Below are 22039 nucleotides of genomic sequence, written 5' to 3'. Positions count from 1 at the left end.
ACTACCTGAGGTGTCAACCACTACCCATTGGGTTTAGAACCTGCCATCTCATTTTGCATTGTACCATCTTTCGCACATGAAGGAATATGTGTAAAGCCCATTCATACAATCTGAGATGATATTGGGATCACAATCTAAATCATCATTAGCATCTCACCCAATGATACGTCAACTACACTACAGTTTCTCAGCAATTTTGTTAAAATGGCAACAGCTATGATTATAGTTGGAAACCTAGAGTTTAAAAAAAATCACAGAGAAAAAACAAACGTTCTTTTGTTCTAAAACTTAAAATGGCAGATACTAAATGATGAATGTTCATCAACTTAAAATATTTACTTTCCGTCCTACACAATGTTACCTGACTAGTGAGTATTTTTAGCATTTGTTTTATTTAATTTCCTTTTGAAGTTGCAAATCACATTGCCAAATTTAGAACTGCAATCACAGTCTTATTTGGAATATAGCAGCGAGTGATGAGACATGTTATTTGGTGATGCTGCTGAATGCAGTAAATGTTTCTCAGGATGCTACAAATTATGAGGAATTTCATTTATATTAAACTTTGCACTTTAGCGGTCTTTTACCAAATGCCATCAATTATATTTCTCTGTAAAATGTGTTTCCTCTTTCAAAGGGACAATAACATAGCTTGGTTTTTGAAATCTGAGTTTGGCAATTATTGCTGTAGTTTCTGAATTCATGTCATTGAGATCAGACAGTGATGTTTCAAACTACCCTAAACTGACTCATGGATTATGATTAATTGGTCTTCTCCTTCAAAATGTACAATGGTCTCTGTGGTAAAACGACTTGATGCTGATAATCAGATTGAAATGATCTCTCTTGAAACTAAGTTTATTTTCCAATTAATTGACCCAAAGCACTCAACCAACTATTTATCGTTTAAATTGCAGCTGGAAATATTGGTTTCTGACTCATCATCATCATCATATATATACAGCCGGAAACAGGCCTTTTCGGCCCTCCAAGTCCGTGCCGCCCAGTGATCCCCGCACATTAACACTATCCTACACCCACTAGGGACAATTTTTACATTTACCCAGCCAATTAACCTACGTACCTGTACGTCTTTGGAGTGTGGGAGGAAACCGAAGATCTCGGAGAAAACCCACGCAGGTCACGGGGAGAACGTACAAACTCCTTACAGTGCAGCACCCGTAGTCAGGATCGAACCTGAGTCTCCGGCGCTGCATTAGCTGTAAAGCAGCAACTCTACCGCTGCGCTACCGTGCCTGTAAGAATTGGGAAATTATTCTTTCATTGTGATGGTCTGAAATTTTAGTGAGCAGAGGGAATGATAGAACATGTTGGAAACTTCTATTATTAGTTTTTGAGAATATTGAAACTTAGAAAGCACCATTTTTGCATGGCAATATCCCCGAGTTTAAATGAAAGCTCTTATCAAGTAATTGCATCATATTTACAGTAGAGGAACTGGCCATTCAGCCCAACAGGTTCAAGCTGGAGTATTTTCACATGAATGACTTCCACCTCTCGTTCATCTGGGGGGGGGGGGTTGTAGAAAGAAGATTGATATTTTAATGACTCTGGATAAATAAAGAGTTTGCATTTCTTGTTTGATTTCTAAGTAACTATACAACATTTACACTGCTGAGCCAAGACATTATGACCGCTTTTGACAGTGGATAGGGGTCATCTTGGGCTACGCAGCCCCATACGCAGCATTGTGACACCTGCCTTCCACGATAACCATTAAAATTTTCTGTGACTTGCCCTTGCGCATCGATGAGTCTTGGGCGCCCAACACCTCATCGCCGGTTGGTGGGTTGTCCCTCCTCGGACCACTGTCGGTAGGTATTCACCACTGCTGACCGGGTGCACCCCATCAAGTCTTGCCATTTCAGAGATGCTCTGACCCAGTCATCTGGCCATAATAATTTGGCCCTCGTCAAAGTCGCTCAGGTCTTTACTCCTGCCCATTTCTCCTGCATCCAACACATCAACTTCAAGAACTGACTGTTCACTTGCTGCCTAATATATCCCACCCCTTGACAGTTGCCATTGTAACAAGATAATGAATGTTATTCACTTCACCTGATAGTGGTCATAATGTTTTGGCTCATCTGTGTATTTCCCCTAGACAATATTCACACCTCCAGCCTGAATAATGGCCTATCACCACAAGCCTCTATCAGCAAGGTAGTTATGAATCAATGTGACCAAGTCACGAGATTAACAGTGACTGTGTTGCATGGATTCAAAATTGACTTACTCATAGACAACAGAAGGTTGTAGTGGAAGGACCATATTCAGGCCAGGGGTCTGTGGCCAGTGGAGTTCTGCAGGGATTTGTGCTGGGAGCTCTGCAGTTTATGAGATATATAAATGACTTGGATGTAAATGTAGATGAGTTGGTTAGTAAGTTTGCAGATGATGCCAAGATTGCTGGGATGGTGGACTGTGTGGAAGGCTGACAAAGTATGCAGCGCGATATAGTTCAGCTACTGAAATGGGCACAGAAATGACAGGTGGAGTTTAATCCTAGCGAGTATGAGGTATTGCATTTGGAGAGGTCAAATGCAACGGGAAAATATACAGTTAATGACAAGACCCTGAACAGAATTGATGTGCAGAGGGATCTTGGGGTCCAAGCCTTTAACTCGCTGAAAGTGGTAATTCAGGTAGACAGCGTGGTAAAAAAAGCATATGGTATATTTGGCTTTATTGGTCAGCCCATTGAGTACAAGAGTCAGGAAGTCATGATGCAGCTTTATAGGCCTTTTGTTAGGCAGCATTTAGAGTCGATACTCTGGTCACCCCTCTACAGGAAGAATGTGGAAGTTTGGAACGGGCACCGAACAAGGTTACTAGAATGATGCTTGGAATAGGGAATATTAGCTGTAGGGTGTGCTTGGGTAGACTTAGAACACCAGAGGTTGTGTGTAGACCTGAAAAGAAGTTTTTAAAATTATGAGGCATAGACAGGGTAGACAGACGGAATCATTTTCTTGTGGCGGAAATATCAAATACCGGATGGCTTGGTTTTAAGGGGAGAGGGGCAATGTGTAAAGGAGATGTAGGGGGTCAATTTTTTTAAGCGGAGTGTGGTGATTGCCTGGAATGTGCTGTGGGGCGTGCTGGTGGGTAGGCACATGGATATACATGAAATGGGAGTGATGCGGATAATGTGCAGGCATATGAGAATTAGGTCTTGGCATCATGTTTGGCACAGACATTGTGGGCTTATGGACCCGTTCTTGTGCTGAAATGTCCGACGTTTAGTTCTGCTGTTGCACTTGTCAAACACCCCAAAACCTGCTGTAATACCTGACCACATTAGTTTACACAAAGTTTTATATAGAAACTAGCCTTAAACTGTTCAGTTTACCCGGGTATATTTAAGCTCCGGCATCAGATATCCTTTGAATACATTTTATTTCCATTTCCTCCAATGGCTCTTTCCTTTTCACAAACCGAGACAAGGACTGCAGGAAGTACGAGCAGATTTGCTCCAACCAATGTTCTGTGCAAGTTAACACAACTTCTTGGCTTGTCAATTTCATCCTGCTGGAGGCAAAACTATGGCATTATGCTGTTGCTTTTAGTGATTGTATAACTGTACTCGGATCACGCTGATTCTCTTCCCCACTTGACATTTATTTCCCAAGGTCCATGTGGCCTCATTGTTTACATTTATCTGTATTAAAACTAATTTGCTGATTATATGGGTGCTACATTGATCACTATTTTTTTCCTGCTGCTATTTCTGAGAGAGTTAAGTAGGAAATGGCAGGTGAAGCTCGGCCAATAAATTTGGGTTTGCATTTTGGCGGGAGCCTGAAACAGGGTAATACTTAATACTGAGGAATCAGAATCTCAAATGGTTGCAGATTGCTAGCTGCCAGCAAAATATTCTCATTATCTTTTCTCTCGCCAACTTTAAGTACCTGGACGTGCCATCTACCTTACTCAATTTGGGAATTGCATTACTTGTTCACCAATCATCTTGCACCAAGCCATTTTCTAATGATTTTTTAAGAAATGTTCCATATACATTTGCAAAATTGCTTCCAAGATTTTTGTCCATTGCTTATTTCCTCTTGTGGATGCTGCATGCATATTATGCAATACACGGGGAATGTAATATTCTGTAAAATTCTCCAATTTATTCTGTGGTGGACATGACTAAAATGCTAGCTTGAACACATGAGAGCTGCCTTGATTGCTCATCACATAATTGTTACAAAAGAAACACGCTGTTGTTTTTCTACTGCAATTGCATGTTGAACTATTTTGCGATAAGTAAATTCTCCCACTTCTGACAGCGTGCCCATGTTGAAAGAGCAGCAATAAAACTTGAGTAGAACTGTCACGCCGTCCACTGTTCCGGTATTCCTCCGCAAAATATCATCCCACATTGTTTGCGAAGCATTTAAATCATTTCCATTCACTGTTTAAAAGGGGGAAGAGAAACCAAGGCATTTTATGTTAGAAATTATATTTTACTGTCATAGTTAATGTATTACACGGATAATAACTGCAAGTACATTAATGTTAATAACAGAAGTTCACATTTTTATAACAATATTGTTATTGTGTCATGGATTTCTATTGCGCTGCTGTACGTATTATCACGGATCTAACAACAGAATACCCTTTTTCAAATTAAATGGCAGAGTAAGGAATAATAATATTTCAATATCACAAATATAATGCACAAATTTCTTCAATAGTTATTCATTGGACGTTAGGCAGTAAACCCGTGCAAAATACAGTATCAGTTACTTGCCTTCATTAAATTATACCATAGGGTAACTACATGTAATTTTATGCAATTAACTATAAATGTGGCTATAAATGTAATTATTTACAAACTTCATTCTTGGTTTTGATTACAAATCTGCACTATGGCTTGTACTTAAAATAGCTCTTCCATCATAAATATCAAGTGCTGGATATATTCAGCAGGTCAGGCAGCATCTTGGAGAGGAAAACAAGTTAATGTTTCAGGCTCATGATCTTTTATGGGATGTGAGAAAAATGTGGAAAAATTAGAAATAATTATTACCAGCAAATCACCCTGGACCAGCTACATCAAAACTATGGCCAACAAAGCATACCAGCCTTAGATGGCTGAGGAAGTTCGACATGTCTTCAACAACTCTCACCAACTTCTATAGATGCGCCGTAGTAAACGTCTTATCGTGATACATCACAGCCTGGTTTGGGGATAGCTGCATTGAAGATGATATGAAATTTCAGAGGATTTTGTGAACGTAGCCCAGACCATCACGCAAACCAGCCACCCTTCCATTGACTCCCTTGGCAAGGCCACCAGCAAAATCAAGGACCAGTCTCACCCCAGTCACTCCCTCGTCTCCCCTCTCCTGTCAGGCAAGAGATACAGAAAATTGAAAATGCATACCTCCAGATTCAGGAAGAGTTTCTTCCCAGCTGTTAGCAGGCAACTAAATAGTCCTCTCATCAGTCCTGACCTCCCATTGACCTCATTGTAGTTGGATTTAAATGTTCAAGTGACAAAGAGCTCGGGTCACTATGACAGATTGAATAGAGATCTTCTGCAAATACTCTATGCCTCTTCCTGTAGAGTTTACGCATTTGGTCCGTTCTCCTACATCATTTATTTTGAGATACAGCATGGAAAGAGACCCTTTGGCCCACCAAGTCCATGTGATGATCGATCATCTGTTCATCCTTGTTTTGTTGTCCCACTTTCGCATCCACTCCCTGCACATTTAGGGCAGTTTACGGAGGCCAATTGATCTACAAATCCGCACATCTTTGGGGTGTGGGAGCACCTGGAGGAGACTTACATGGTCATAGGGCGAATGTGCAAACTCCACATGGACAGCACCCAAGGGCAGGATGGGGGGGGTACCTGGGTCTCTGGCTCTCCCAGTTGTGCCACAATGCTGCCCGAATGTTGCTTAAACATTGTTTAACATAGTTTTATCCATAGACTTTGAATGTGCGGAATGGTTACACAAACCTTAAAGCAGCCATCTTTAATTGAAAATTGGTATATGTTTGGCACAATACTAAACATTATGTAATCTATTTAGGTAAAATGTTGGAACGCAACCAATCTGTTTGCCTTTCTATTCATGCTGTCTTGCGTCGTGACTGTCCTTCTCTTTTCTGAAAATGTGCTTCTCGCTTATCATAGTCATAGAGTAATACAGTGTGGAAGCAGGCCCTTCGGCCCAACTTGCCCACACCGGCCAACATGTCCCAGCTACACTAGTCCCACCTGCCTGCACTTCGTCCATATCCCTCCAAACCTGTCCTATTCATACCGTGGGGATTAACATTGTTAATGTTTGTAGTATTTGGGGTGAATCTAGACATGGTATACCTCTTAAGGCTGCCAAATCCACCAGAACATCCACTTAAAGTCCTGTGGTATGAGAAACGTAGCACACTGAAGGGTCTCATGATCTGCGAGCTGCCTAGGTCTTGATTTTCCATTGCCTACATTATGAATTTAATTACTGGGTTTAATTATTCTTGTCTTGTATCTTAATTCATGGAACGGTGTGTTCTCAGTCTAAATTTTCCTGAGCAGTATTGATCCGACATACATTGCAGGAAGCATGAATAGTGCATGTCACAGTCCTTGTCCATAAATGGCTTTATTTCATTATCACATTGAAGCCGTGGCCAAGGCAGCATGCAAACACCTCTACTTTATCAGAAAACGAAGGAAGTTCAGCATGTCTGTAATGACTCTTGCCAACTTTTGCACCATGCTATTATGTGCATCACAGCTTGATTTGGCAACAGATCTTCCAATGATCGCAAGAAATTGCAGTAGCCCAGTCCATCACACAAACCAGCCTCCCCCCCATTGACCTGATCTACACTTCATGTTGCCTTGGGAAAGCAGCTAATATAATCAAAGACCCTTTACTCCCTGGTCAATCCATCTTTTCCTACTCCCATTGAGCGGAACATACATGAAAGCACATCACATTGCCTCCTCTTGTTATCAGACTACTGAAGGGAGCTCTCATTAGATATGCGTGTAGTCCTGATCTCCCAATCTACCACATTGTGGCACTTGCTCTTTTTCTTTTAGTTTAGTTTAGTTTATTGTCACATGTACTGAGGTGTAGTAAAAATCTTTTTTCTTGTGTGCGATCCAAATGGTGAAGAGACTATACATGATTACAATCAAGCCGTCCACAGTGTGCAGATATTGGATAAACGGTATAATGTTTAACACAAGATAAAGTCCAATTGAAGATAGGTTGGAAGACTCCAAAGAGGTTGACAGGATGTTGGGACCGCTCTCTGGTTGGTGAGAGGACAGTTCAGCTGCCTGATAACAGCTGGAAAGAAACTATACCTGAATCTGGGTGTATGCATTTCAGGGACAGTTTCTTCACGGCTGTTATCAGGCAACTGAACCATCCTCTCACCAGCCAGAGTGAGTGGACTTTGAGAAATACCTCATCCAAGGTATGTGGAGCTGGTAGATTCACAGCATCTTGTTTGTCTCTGGCCAACTACCAGCTGTCATATTATCTTCCTCTCCTTGCATATTTGTCAGGTACTTGTTCTGTTTCGGGGCATATGACAATAAAACACTCTCGACTCCCTTGACTCTCCTTCATCCTTGGCATGTCTCCAACGATTCTTACAAAATTCTACAGATGTAGCATTGAAAGCATATTGTCGAATTGCATTACAACTTGGTCTGGAAACAGCTCTGTCCAAGACCATAAGCAATTGCAGAGAATGTGGGTGCAGATCAGTCCATCGCACAGACCAGATTTGCCACCATTGACTCCATCTGCACTTCAGCTGTCTAGGAAAAGAAGGCAACATATTCCATGACTTGTTCATTCCTTCTCCTCCCCCCTCCCATCGGGGAAAAAGATACAGAAGTTTAAAAACATGACTCGGGGACGGCTTCTTTCCCTCCATTATCAGGCTTCCAAGTGGCCCTTCCATATGTTAGGGTACTGTTGATTCACCTCTACTCCATATTGGACTTTGGGTGCTGCAATGCTTTGTGCACTACAGCAGGGCGGCACAGCGGTGCAGCAATATATTTGATGCCTTACAGCACCAGAGACGCAGGTTTGTTTCTACCTTTGGCTGTTGTCTGTACAGAGTTTGTACATTTGCCCTGTGACGGCCTGGGTTTTCTCTGGGTGCTCCAGTTTCCTCCCACATGCCCAAGACGTCCAGGTTTGTAGGTTAATTGGCTTCAGTAAATTGTCCCTAGCGTGTAGGATGGAACCAGTATACGGGTAATTGTTGGTTGACGTGGAGTTTGTGGTGCAATGGACCTGTATCTCTCAAACTAAAACTAAAATGCTGGGAACTGTGTTCTGCATTCTGTATCTTCCCTTTTGATCTACCTTTTTTAACTTGGATTTGACTTATATTTATGTATAGTATTAACAGATCTGATTGAATAGCTTGCAAAACAAAGCCTTTCACTGTACTTCAGAACAGATGGCAATAATACACCTAAACCTTCCAGCCTATTTAGTCATTCAGTATGATCACAGCAGGCAAGTGAACTTTTGTATCAGTTTAACATTCTGGCCAATTACAGCCCCACACCAGAAGGAGCCTGGTGGAAATAGTAGAGGTGAGAAATTGGGTCCATAGTTGGGTGAATCATATCAAAATTTGCAGACTTTCAATTAAAGGGTACACGGTTAATTGCCAACAGATTAGTCGTTTAAGCAGATTTCATTTAAAAAGTAATATGTTGAGTTGATGTATTTTGATAAGGAAAAATTGGAGGAAATTTACAATGGTAATTTTAACAAAGAGGAGCAGAGTTCAATGATTCAGATGCACAAATCATTAACTGGGAGGACAGATTTTACAACCATGGGTATAAAGTTAGAGTCAGTTTAAAAAAGGAGTTAGATAATGCACACTCTAGGTAAAATTGAGCTGTTTTGCTACATTAACAGTATTGTTTTTTTGGTTTAAATAAGACTGAAGCAATTCAGAAGAACTGCTTTAAGCTGATGACAAATTGAGAATTTAATAATGCTTGAAAGATGCAAACACTTTTGTAATTTCAACGACGTTAAGAGTCGCCCAAACAATTATTGTGGTCAAAGACTTTAGAGATACAGCATGAAGCAGGCCATTCGGCCCACCGTGTCCACGCTGACCAGCGATCGCTTGTACGCTAGTTCGATCCTACATATAACAACACGAAACAAGACCAGGTCTTCAATGTCTGTGCCAAACATGATGCCAAATTAAATAATCCCTTCACATTGCTTTTTAATTTTTTGAAAGCCTGCGCTGCATCTTGCTGGTTGTGAAGTGTTTTGAAGTTGAAGAGTTGCAGATGATTGGATTCTTATAGCTGCTAAATAAATTATGGGTTATTTTAAAATAACTGTATACTTCAATGATTGTGATCAAAATATTTTAATATCAATATTACTGTGCAAAAGATATAAATTAGACCACAATCATTTCTAAGGTCAGAACCTGGGCTGATAACAGACCTACTTGACCATTCAGGGCCTGTTTGTTTTGACTTGCAGCCCAGAGCAGACTCGGTATGAAATGGTCGGGCTTTTATATCATACAGCCGTTGGGGATCGTCCAAAACAGGTTCTCCACATGAAATAACAGGCAATTTATTTTCTCTCAACTTGTTGAACTCTCTCTCTAGGTTTTGCTGACCATCAAACTTGAATGTCAATATAGAAACGAGGAAAGCAGATGCTGGTTCATGCACAAAAGGACACAAAATGCTAAAGTAACTCAGCAGGTCAGGCAGCATCTCAGGAGAACATGGTCAGGTGACCTTTCAGACTTAGACTTCAGTTGTATAACTGAAAATTTTATTTCACCTGCGGTCAAAAACTATTTTAATTAAGCTTTTTCGTGCACAGGACATGTTCTCACCTGCATGCATGGTGACACTACATTAAGCCACCTCTGTCCCAATGCAGGGTCTCACAAATTTGGATCAGAATAGTTTGGCCAGCAAGTCAACACCAGCAGGTCTGGAAACATTACGTTGCACAAGTCGGTGGAGATAGTAGATGGTTCATGTCATTCAAATTTGAAATTCAAATTATGGCAGCAAATATTAGGATAGTTTTCTCATGGAAAAAAATGGTTAAATAAGCAGGTAAAATAAGTAGAATTAAATTTAGGCAACCCTAAGTCTTGAATTATGAAGTTACTATCTGTTGCACTTAATATGTTGACCTGAAATCTCTTGTATAGGATATTTTGCAAAATATTAAACATTGTTCTACCTTTTTCAGAACTCAGTCCTTCATTAGCAAAATTGATGTTCTAGACTACTTTCCATTGACCCATAAGTAAATGGATTTTAGGATGTTAATTTGGTTACAAAAATTGTCTTGGGAGAGGATCATGTTTGCAGCCTTATGTTGTGAATGAATGGATCACTGCTTCACTCTTTGACAATTCTGGGTTTTTAATTAAAGAGTTCCTCTGTGGAATTATGTAAGCAAATCCCAGATGTTGTAAGAAGCTGACAAAGATTAGCATATGGTAAAGGGCTCGGCTAATTTTTTTTTTCACACTCCAGCTTCCTCAAGCATACGTTTTAACAGAAACAACTTCTCTCACAGTAAATTGTGGTAAAAGGAACACCTGTGGTTTGTGATCCTCATTTGGAAAGGTGGGGGAGGGGGGGAGGGGAAAGAACAGTTGGAATATCATGGGGAGAATGGTGGGAAGGATCACAGGAGGGTCATATATCTTTTTAGCTCAAAAGGTGCAGTTGTGAGGTGAGGTCAGTGGGGAAACTATAGAAGTGATCCTTTTGTGACTCAGAGTTTGAGGGTGGGACATTTTGCAGGGAAAGTGTAATTTAATACAGTGAAATTCGGGTGATTGAGACAAAGGATAGCTTGCCAGCAGGAAGCTGCCATCCAGTGGGAAAACGTGCTGTAAAATTTCGGAGAGGGAGCTTTGCACAAGTGCAAGTGAAGCTAGAGTGAGGCTTTCTTGTGTAACTGGCTCAAATGCTGTAGACTTCAGAAATGGGTACTTACCCGGAAATGTTTTTTTGTTTGTTTATAAAAAGCCTCAAATCAGTGATGTCGTTTGCTTTAAAAGATGGCATTACGCCATGGAAATTGGATATGGCCATTTTGTTGGCTACTACTTGTATACTTGAATGATCACTAATGCCTCTTTGTGCAATGAACACCAGCATTGTTTTACCTTGGATTTCCGGCTTATATTTCTGGCTTTATATTTATATTATATTTAATAGAATCCTCTGGATATGTTTAATGATGGTATATGAATGAAAATACATTTACCTTATTTCTTTCTTCAAGTTTAGTTTTGCATTCAACCTTTCTGTTGGTGATTATATTTGTGCAGTTTAGCAAGAGGCAAGTTTTCCAGTCTTTGGTAAAAACACAAATGTGGGTCGTCAACAGGGAAAACATTTCCTTCACTCTGAAGCCACACACATTCTGTTAACTTGCTACATCCTTTAGTACCGCTGGTACTGGACGCAAACCTTTGAGATCTCGTGCCACTCCATAAAGTGGTTTGGTATTTACAATAATATACGGCTTTAAAATTTTCAAAACGGGAAATTTTCTATTTTGTTCCAAATTTCTTAAGTTAATACTTAAATGAATCACAATAGGAGAATGAGGGACATAGAGTGCTGGAGTAACTGAGTGGGTCAGGCAACATCCCTGGAGAACATCGATAGGTGATGTTTTGGGTTGAGACCCTTCTTCAGATGGACGGAATGAACTGCAAAGTACGATATTTAAGAGAAAACTATGGAAATTTGATGGTCTTTTCCATTCAACACTGGGTGTTTTTTGAAACTACTTTTGAAATAAATTGTGAATAATCTCTAATTTGCTTTAACAGTATAAAGGGTGATATTAATTTTGTCCCATACTTCAAAATTTCTTTATTGATTCATGATCCCATGTGTTCAACAGACTTAATGAAAAATCAAAGCAAAATGGGTAATTTCTTGAGATAATTTTGGAGTTCAAGTATGTACAATCCTTGTGCGTGGCAGATTAAACAATAGGCCGATGCACAACATCTATCATAATGTGTTCACTGCTTTTTTTTTTAATGGCATGCTAAAAAAGAAACTTTATTGTTTAAATTTTCAGCAGGTTCAAGTTCATGTCCCACTTGGTCTGTTGGGATCACATTACCATTCTGCTTCCAAAAAATGATGCAAAAGACCAAACTCACTATGTCCAACTTATCCTGTTCTTGCCTGTTCTTGGCTGCACCTTTACCTTTTTTCAGTTTGTTAATGGTATATAATGCCATTTATAATGCTGCCATTTATTGTTCATTCCTAATTTTCCCAGAATTGACGAGGCATTTAAGAGTCAACGACATTGCTGGATCTGCTGCCACATTTGGGTCTGATCAGGTGAAGTTAGCAGATTTCCATCCAGTGGCACAGATGGGTTTTTGCAACAGTCCAATGGGTTCATTGCTCAGACTAAACTTGTTTCAAATTCCAGATGTCCTTCATGTATGAGTTACTTGATTGAATTTAACCTGTGCATTTTATTATAGTGGGATTCAGACTTATTTCTTGGGATCAATGGTCTGGACTTCTGGTCTCCAATCCTAACAAATGTTACCAAACTCAATCGGTTTCAATGGCTGGAGATGCAAGAAACTGCAGGTGCTGGAATCTTGAGCAAAACACAAATGCTGGGTGAACTCAGCTGATCAGGCAGCATCTGGGGAGGAATCTTCCTCATCGCACATAAAAAATCTTAGCGGGTAGCCTCTACTATCTTTCTCTTCCATCAGAATAATTTAATTCTACTTATTTTACCTGCTTATTTAACCATTTTTTTCCATGAGAAAACTATCCTAATATTTGCTGCCATAATTTGAATTTCAAATTTGAATGACATGAACCATCTACTATCTCCACCGACTTGTGCAACGTAATGTTTCCAGACCTGCTGGTGTTGACTTGCTGGCCAAACTATTCTGATGGAAGAGAAAGATAGTAGAGGCTCTTTCTAAATCGTTCACAGGTTACACCTTTCTCTTCCAAATGCATTCACAGATTACACCGACCAAGAGAAGTTGGTGTAATCTGAACGATTTTGCGGTAGATTCTCCAATCAGTAAGTATTCACATTAACAGAGGAGATCTGGGGTGAAGCCAAGGTTATAAGGTCATAAGTGATGGGAGCAGAATTAGGCCATTCGATCTCTCGTCCTGAGGAAGAGAAATTCAGAAAAGTGAACCTTGTGTTCGGAAGCTTTTGCTTACAGATTTTTTTGACAGATAGCAAGCTTATGTTTTCTTCTCCATACATATCTTTGTATGGAGATATGCTTCCAATACATATTGGAAGCATATCTCAAACATCATTCAGTCTCACTGGTCTCCACGGTCAAAAAATTCTTCCATAATTAAGGTAGTCATTTGCTGACTGCTTGGTTGTTGTAATACTGCTGGATAAAATTAAAAAATATAGTGACCCTAGAAATTGCAAGGAAGAGATTACAGATAAACTTGCTTGTCAAATTATTGTTTGAATCAAATTACTTAGAATTATAATTCACTAGCACTCTCAAACAGTTGGTACCTACCAACAGTAATATGCTATATATATTTTGTGAACAAATGGATGTGAAAATCATACGCTGTCAGCTGCAAAATTTGAATGTTTTGTTAATCATAATTTTAAAATCTCACAGGAAGAGAATTAATATGTCTATAACTCCCAGTGGAAGCCATTTAATCACTTCAGTTCCACTTTAATTATTCTGAATGCTGTTGTCCTTGTACTTGGAGTCGGCTGCATTGATTTGGGTAACTCAAATGGTCACACTAGATCCCTGCTGCAAATGAAAGTCGAATAATGTATCTGATTCAATTCTTCATATGGCTTCCTTAGCAAACACTCTTGTCCCTGTCTAAACGCACTGCCTGGTTGTAAGATCTTTTTCACTTTCAGCATAACCTGGGACATTTTGAAGTAATAATTATTCTTAATTGGCAGTTGTTTGACTGAATGAATGTTTAAAACTAACGCAACCTTTTTCTCAGTTACTTTCAAATTTCATTCCCATATGTTCAGATAGATCATTATAATGAAAAGATTGAGTATTTCTCGCGGTTCTCTATGTATCAGGCACCTTCTGATGCATGTTCAAATGGGCATTGTTAATTTATGTGTTGATGTCAAAATGTAACAGATGATTTTAAGGAATTGCCACGTTTTTCTGTGAGTTCTACGTTTTTGTCTCTTTCCACAGGTGCTCCTGAATATCTATTTTCCGAAATGTTATTTGAACAACACTTTTACTTGAAATCTATGTAAATTGATGGGATCATTTTAGTGAAAGAATATTTGCCTCCAGGTTTCATTCAACAGAATTTGTTGAACTGATATCCAACGTTTATTAAATAAAAACAGAAAATGCTGGAAATAAGTAGGTTTGGTAGAGAGAAGTATTCAACCAGAAATTGAGGAAAAAGAGAAACAAAGCAGGGTTTAAGTTGCAGAGAAAGGAAAATAAAGTGGAGGAATGTGTGACTGTGGAGACCAGTGAGACTGAATGACTTTTTGCAGCTGAAAGGGTGGCAAAGATATGCAAGGGCAAGGTGAAGTGCTAGAAAGGAATACATTCTGAACTACCATAAAAGGGGAAATCTATGCAAATGTATATAGGCATTTTTAATATCCACAACACTTTTGCCTGTTACTGTACAGTGAGCACTTATTGACATCTGAGCATCAATCTATGAACATCGAATGAAGATCAAAGAAAACCTGCAAATGCTGAAATCATGAAATAAAAATACACAATGCTGCAGGCACTCAGCAGATGTTTCCAGAAGATAGACACAAAAAGCTGGAGTAACTCAGCGGGATAGGCAGCATCTATGGAGTGGAATGGGTGCCGTTTCGGATTGAGACCCCTCTTCAGACCTGAAACGTCACCCATTATTTCTCTCCAGAGATGCTGCCTGTCCCACTGAGTTACTCCAGCTTTTTGTGTCTACCTTTGGTTTAAACCAGCATCTGCAGTTCCTTCCTACACAGGTGTCTCCAGAACACATCTTTCTACCTGACAAAGAGTCTAGGACCTGAAACATTAACTCTGTTTATCTTTCCGTGGATGCTGCATGACCTGCTGAATGTTTCAGGTATTTTTCTTTTGGTCTATGAACCTAGACCCTCACTATTTGACGGAGACTCTGTCCACGGAACCACAAAACTGAGAGTACTTCTGAATTGGCTGTGTTTGGTTATCTGGGTGGGTGGGGTAGCCTCCCCATCCCTTACCTACTCACTCTCACTTCCCCTTACTTAGTGACAAGCAATTCAGCATCTTGTTGATAACAGAGGGGCAGAGGAAAGTGCTCTGCACATGGCATGAAAGAAGTGCAGCCAGGACCAAGGTGACACTGGAGATAGTGGTGAGAAAAATAACTGCTAGGTTTAATCATCCAGTAATCTGAGATAACATACTCCATCACCTTGCTGATGAGTGAGAGTGGGCTAGACATTATTTAGCCAGTTTGGAGCTTTTTCTTTTTTTATGAACGGGACATACATGGGCAATTTTCCGCAGAGCTGGATAGATGAAAGTCTTGAACCTGCATTAAAACACCTTATTCTGGAATCCAAGTCTTTCAGTATTGCAGCTGAAATGCAAGACCAAATTGACTGAAGATTGGCTGAGGTGGTGTAAACCCCAGGAGAAAGTGAAGGTGGATCATCTACTCGGCCCTTCAGGCTGAACATATTCCAAATGCATCAGCTTGTGGCATAGTTTTCCAGCTCTGCCATTACTGAGAATGGGAATGATTGCTTGGCCTCGTCCTATCATCAGTTCTTGACATGTATACCACTATTCATAAATGGATATGCCAGGACTGCAGAGTTTTGACCTGGTTGTAGATCACATGTATCTACTACATGTTACTTTTGCTGATGCTGGTTTAACTGCAGAATTTATTTAATACTCTGAATTTAAATTCCACACGTGCTGTAGAAGGATTCGACCAAGTCTCTGGAATTTTAATCCACTCACCTAATCTTGATTTAGTAGCAACTTCTCTCTCATCATTCCCCATGAGTGGAGTTTAATAAAGTGTTTAGTCTTTTAGTCTTTAAATATTTTGCTGTGTGTTTTATCAGAGTATTGTGCACAACGTATCCATTTGGATCACAGACTTAGTTGCTACTCATTAGACTGTGCTATAACATGATGAACAACTTTCACATGTTTTACGAATGAATGAATAAATACTTTATTGTCACATGTGACAAATCACTGTGAAATTCTTTTCTTGCATACCCAAGGTGTGCAAATAGTCGCCACATCAAGGGCACTGACAAAGTTATAAAGTGTCCGTGCCAGGTCCCCCTTTATTACAGTGACCTGAAATAGGGGGACTATGTATAAACACAGTTGTAATTTCTACATGGTGAAACCAAAACGTATAAAAATGGCCTTTATTAAAATCTGACAATGTTTTAGATTTTTTTTAGATTTAGAGATACAGCGCGGAAACAGGCCCTTCGGCCCACCGAGTCCGCGCCGCCCAGCGATCCCCACACATTAACACTATCCTACACACACTAGGGACAATTTTTACCCAGTCAATTAACCTACATACCTGTACGTCTTTGGAGTGTGGGAGGAAACCGAAGATCTCTGAGAAAACCCACGCAGGTCACGGGGAGAACGTACAAACTCCGTACAGACGGCGCCCGTAGTCAGGATTGAACCTGAGTCTCCCGGCGCTGCATTCGCTGTAAGGCAGCAACTCTACCGCTGCGCCACCGTGCCGTTCACTTTAGCCACATGTGATTTTTTTTCTATTGCAAATCTCAAATTGTGGAGTGCAGAGGCAAATAAATAAATGATGGGTCTTTGTCCTAAATATTATGGAGGGCACTGTATTTTAGAAGCAACTTTCCATGAGGCAGGATGCTGCTCTTCGGTCTCGGGTGTCAGTTTGTTTATCAGATCCTAATCTCTTGGGTGGTTTTTAAAGGTTGTTTATGCAATACTAATTACTTGAAAATACCTTGTTAAATAAATGAGCTCTTTAGCAGCATCATTTAACCAATACAACCTGAGTAATTCAAGTTGTTACCTAATACTTCATACTGTGAGCTGTCAGCAATGGTGTAATGATTTTTCTTGTCCTCATTCGATGAGATCTTTGCAGAGTGATTTTGAGAGAGGAAGACATTTTCTCATTAAAAGCAAAGCACGTTAAGGATAATTAACTTGTTTTATCCAAAAGCAGAATATTCTACTTTTATGGAATCCCTTAAAAATTATAGAATTCTCGGGTCAAACATGACTAGCTTGGGTGGCCATCTTGGTTGGCATAGGTCTGAGGGGCTTATGTCCATTCCTCTATGACTGATTGTTTCAGCACTGAAGGAAGCCATTAGGCCATTAATTCTATGCCAGCTTCTTGTAGAAAAGTCTAATCGGCACCATTCCCCAGTAGCCCTGTAAATTAGTCTCTTTGCATGTTTATCCAATCATCTTTTGAAAGTCCTAATTGCCTTGTGTTTCCACCTTTTATAGCAGTGTTTTTCCTCACACTCATGTCTTTCACTTATTACTTTAAATTTGTGTTCCTTGGATTCTTATACCATCTGATAGAGGAAACAGCTTTTCCACATTAGCCTCGTTTGAACCCATCATGACCTGATAAATTTCTATAAAAAAATAACTAAGCCTTCTTTGTTACAAGGAGAACATCACCAGGTTTTTTGCTAACTTGGAATAATCTTAATAAATTAAATTGGTTTTTTTTTTAAACAACATATAGACCTAAAATTTTAGTGACAAAGTAGTAGCAATTTCATTGCATTCATAGAAGAGTGTTGGTATTATCTGACATGCTATCTTTTGGATGAGATCTTAAATCTTAGCATTCAGAAAATTTATCTGTGCCAAAATAATATATATTTTCCTTTCTCGTCCTTATTGGGGTTGACAAGAGGTATAGAGCAGAATTAATTAGCCCCTTTATTCAAAGATCATCCTATAACATACCACTTCACGAGTTGTAAAGCGCTGAGAGTAATTGAAAATCTGGTAAAGTGCTCAGTCCGCCTTAACCAACCTGATCTCCCGGTGGCTGAACACTTCAACTCCCCCTCCCACTCCCAGTCTGACCTTTCTATCATGGGTCTCCTCCAGTGTCATTGTGAGGCCCACCGCAAATTGGAGGAACAGCACCTCATATTTCGCTTGGGCAGCTTATAGCCCAGCGGTATGAACATTGACTTCTCTAACTTTAGATAGTTCCCCTGTCCCTCTCTTCCCCTTCCCAGTTCTCCCACTGTCTTCCTGTCCACCTATATCCTTTCTTTGTCCCGCCCCCTCCTGACATCAGTCTGAAGAAGGGTCTCAACCCGAAACGGCACCCATTCCTTCTCTCCAGAGATGCTGCCTGACCTACTGAGTTACTCCAGCATTTTGTAATACCGATTTGTACCAGCATCTGCAGTTATTTTCCTACTAAAAGAGTAGCGGGAAGCCAGGGGATTGGGCAACTTTCAAAGGACAACAGAAGGTAGCAAAAAGGGAATAAGGGGTGAAAAGATGAGGTACGAAGCGAAGCTGGCTAAGAATATAAAGAAGGACAGTAAAAGCTTATTTAGGTATATTAAGAGAAACAGATTTGTAAAGACAAATGTGGGTCCCTTGAAGGCAGAAACGGGTGAAATGATTATGGGTAACAAGGAAATGGCGGAAGAGTTGAACAGGTACTTCGGATCTGCATTCATTAAGGAAGACACAAACAATCTTCCAGATGTACTAGAGGACAGAGTATCTAGGGTGACAGAGCAGTAAAAGGATTGGTCCAAGTCAGCATGGATTTATGAAGGGGAAATCCTGCTTGACTAATCTTCTGGAATTTTTTTGACGATGTGATAAGTAAAATGGATGAAGGAGAGCCAGTGGATGTAGTGTATCTAGACTTTAAGAAAACTTTTGATAAGGTCCCATACGGGAGGTTGGTGAGCAAAATTAGAGCACATGGTATTGGGGGTAGGGTAGAGAATTGGTTGGCAGACAGGAAGCAAAGAGTAGGAATAAACGGCTCCTTTTCAGAATGGAAGGCAGTGGTGAGTGGAGTGCCACAAGGCTCGGTGCTGGGGCTGCAACTATTTACAATATATGTTTGGATGATGGAATTAGAAGTAACACTAGTAAGTTTGCAGATGACACAAAGCTGGGTGGCAGTGTGAACTGCGTAGAGGATGTTAGGAGGTTGCAGGGTGACTTGGACAGGTGGAGTGAGTGGGCAGATTCATGGCAGATGCAGTATAATGTAGATAAATGTGAGGTTATCCACTTCGGCGGCAAAAACAAGGAGGCAGATTATTATCTCAATGGTGTCAGATTAGGTAAAGGGAAAGTGCAACGAGACCTTGGTGTGCACCTGTCGCTGAAAGTAAGCATGCAGGTACAGCAGGCAGTGAAGAAAGCTAATGGCATGTTGGCCTTCATAATGAGAGGATTTGAGTATAGGAGCAAAAAGGTCCTTCTGGAGTTGTACAGGGCCCTGGTGAGACCACATCTGGAGTACTGTGTGCAGTTTTGGCCTCCTAATTTGAGGAAGGACGGCCTTGCTGTTGAGGCAGTGCAGCGAAGGTTCACGAGGTTAATCCCTGGGATGGCGGGATTGTCATATGAGGAAAGATTGGAAAGACTGGGCTTCCTAATTTGAGGAAGAACGTCCTTGCTATTGAGGCAGTGTAGCGTAGGTGCACAAGGTTAATCCCTGGGATGGAGGGACTGTCATATGAGGAAAGACTGGGCTTGTATTCACTGGAGTTTAGGATGAGAGAGGATCTTATAGAGATGTATAAAATTATAAAAGGACTGGACAAGCTAGATGCAGGAAAAATGTTCCCAATGTTGGGGGAGTCTGGAACCAGGGGCCATTTGAAACTGAGGTGAGCAGAAACCTTTTCACCCTGAGAGTTGCGAATTTGTGGAATTCTCTGCCACAGAAGGCAGTGGAGGCCAATTCACTGTTTGAATTTAAAAGAGAGTTAGAGCTCTGGGGGCTAGTGGAATCGAGGGATATGGGAAGAAGGCAGGCACAGGTTACTGATTGTGGATGATCAGCCATGATCACAATGAATGGCGGTGCTGGCTCGGGCCAAATGGCCTCCTCCTGCACCTATTTTCTATGTTTCTAAACCAAGTGAGGTGGGGAAAAAAGGTTATTAAATATGTATGGCTATATTCGTGGGTAAAAAATGAATACAAATTGTGTGTTGTGACCCTGTGCCAGAGAAATCAATCGAGGACTCGGACTTATGGAGAGTGAGACCTTTTTACGTGATATCATGGAGGAACTGCCCCGTCTTGACAGTTCCTCAAGAGTACAGAAAGCCCGTGTTTATATACTGCCGAACAAACAAGTGTATGAACAGACGAGCACATATCGTAGTTCCTTAAACAGCTTAGTCAGGGAGTTGCGATTTTATCGAAACTGCCTAAATTACTTTACTACCCGAACATAGGCACTGTTGGTTTTGCAGATAACCGATAATAATTTCACGCACAAAGAAACAGATATCTGCACACAATGATCCGAACATTCGGCCAAGTCTTTCTGAAGAACAATGCGTCATCTATAGTTTTGCAATACGTATCAACAAGCAGAACAGTTAAAGTTTAGCAAAATTCTCTCACACCCCAGAACGCAACAAACCATTTTTCCATAAAATTAAGTCGTTGTAAAAGAATACTGCCAAAGTTGAGCTTTAACAATTTAATGTTGAAATCCTTTTGTTCTTTCTACACGATCACTTGTTGAGTTTATTATATGTTTTATTTCCATTACAGACTTCTATGTTAGAATTTTATTGTATTGCCTAAATCATCATTCCTCCCTTTCCCTATTGTACAGATTGCCTTTGTTTAACCTTTCCTTTTTATTTTCAGACACAATTGGTTTTGCGTCCTTTCAAACCTTGCAACAAAAAGAGATGCTAAAATCCCCGGGAGATGGAGGACGAGGGTAAGAATAAAACTGATGAGCTTATCAATTCTGACATTCCAACAGCACCTTCTAGATAAAAATTAATTAGTAGACAATGGAGGTGATTTTTATAATTTCTGATATTCTGCTCTCAAAACAGGATTTTAACAAAAAATCTCAGACAAATAAAAATTGCTCAGTGCATGCTTTAAAAACTTCATTTCAGGAGACAATCACTGAAACATTGGCTTCATTTATCAATTCAGTGATTAAAGGTAATACAAAAGTATATTTTTAGGTTAGTTTAACAAGGAACTGCAGGTTGATATGCAAAAGGACACAGCGTTGAAGTAACTCCGGGAGTCAGCATCTCTGGAGAATATGGATATGTTATGGCGGGCTAAGCCATTTTGGTTTTGAACCGTTGTTTGTCGGGCTTGAACTCTCGCATGGACAGGGCGTGATCTGGGCCGACCAATCACAGGGTCTGGGGGGTCGGGCCATCGTGTGAGGGCGGAGAACAAAATAAATTGCAGTTAGAATTTGAACTTGGCATGCGCGCGTGAGCGATGGGGCTGTATCAGTTATTTATTAAACAGTGTTTACGCAACGCGTGAACCTCCACAAGGTGACATTTCCGGTTGATTCTCACCAGCACTTTGTATTCTTTTGTGTAATATAAACTATTATGTACAAATGTAAAGAATAATATGCCCGGTGTATTATGCTGGCAATTTTACCAGAGCAGTACCGGGAAAGGAGACACAAAATGCTGGACTAACTCACCGGGCCAGGCAGCATCTCTGGAGAGAAGGAATGGTTGACTTTTTGGGCCGAGACCCTTCTTCAGACTCTTTTGTGGAGGGAAAGAGGAATCACAGAGGGGGAGCAGTGAGAGAGGATGTAATACATGGAAAGGGCTGGTTATCTTACGACGAAGGGTAGGACAGACCCAGTGTATATGCTCGAGTTTAGAAGAGTGGGAGAGCACTTTAATGAAACATGCAAGATCCTGAGGGGACATAGCAGGGTGTATGTGGATAGGAT

General features: G+C 40.4%; 1 protein-coding gene across 6 annotated transcripts in view; it reads left to right on the top strand.

Moving 5' to 3' along the window:
* The window catches only part of gpr63 (G protein-coupled receptor 63), a 49417-nt gene that overhangs the window by 15623 nt on the left and 11755 nt on the right, over positions 1–22039 (top strand). For all 6 annotated transcript variants that reach the window (XM_078399683.1, XM_078399680.1, XM_078399681.1 and 3 more), the window contains one exon: positions 20956–21031. The gene's annotated coding sequence lies outside the window, so the exon portion shown is untranslated. The remainder of the gene's footprint in view (positions 1–20955; positions 21032–22039) is intronic.

The sequence above is a fragment of the Rhinoraja longicauda genome, chromosome 5, assembly GCF_053455715.1.
Source record: "Rhinoraja longicauda isolate Sanriku21f chromosome 5, sRhiLon1.1, whole genome shotgun sequence".
Taxonomy (NCBI): Eukaryota; Metazoa; Chordata; class Chondrichthyes; order Rajiformes; family Arhynchobatidae; genus Rhinoraja; species Rhinoraja longicauda.
Note: the sequence above shows the minus strand (reverse complement) of the source record. Positions and strands in the feature narration are given on the sequence as shown.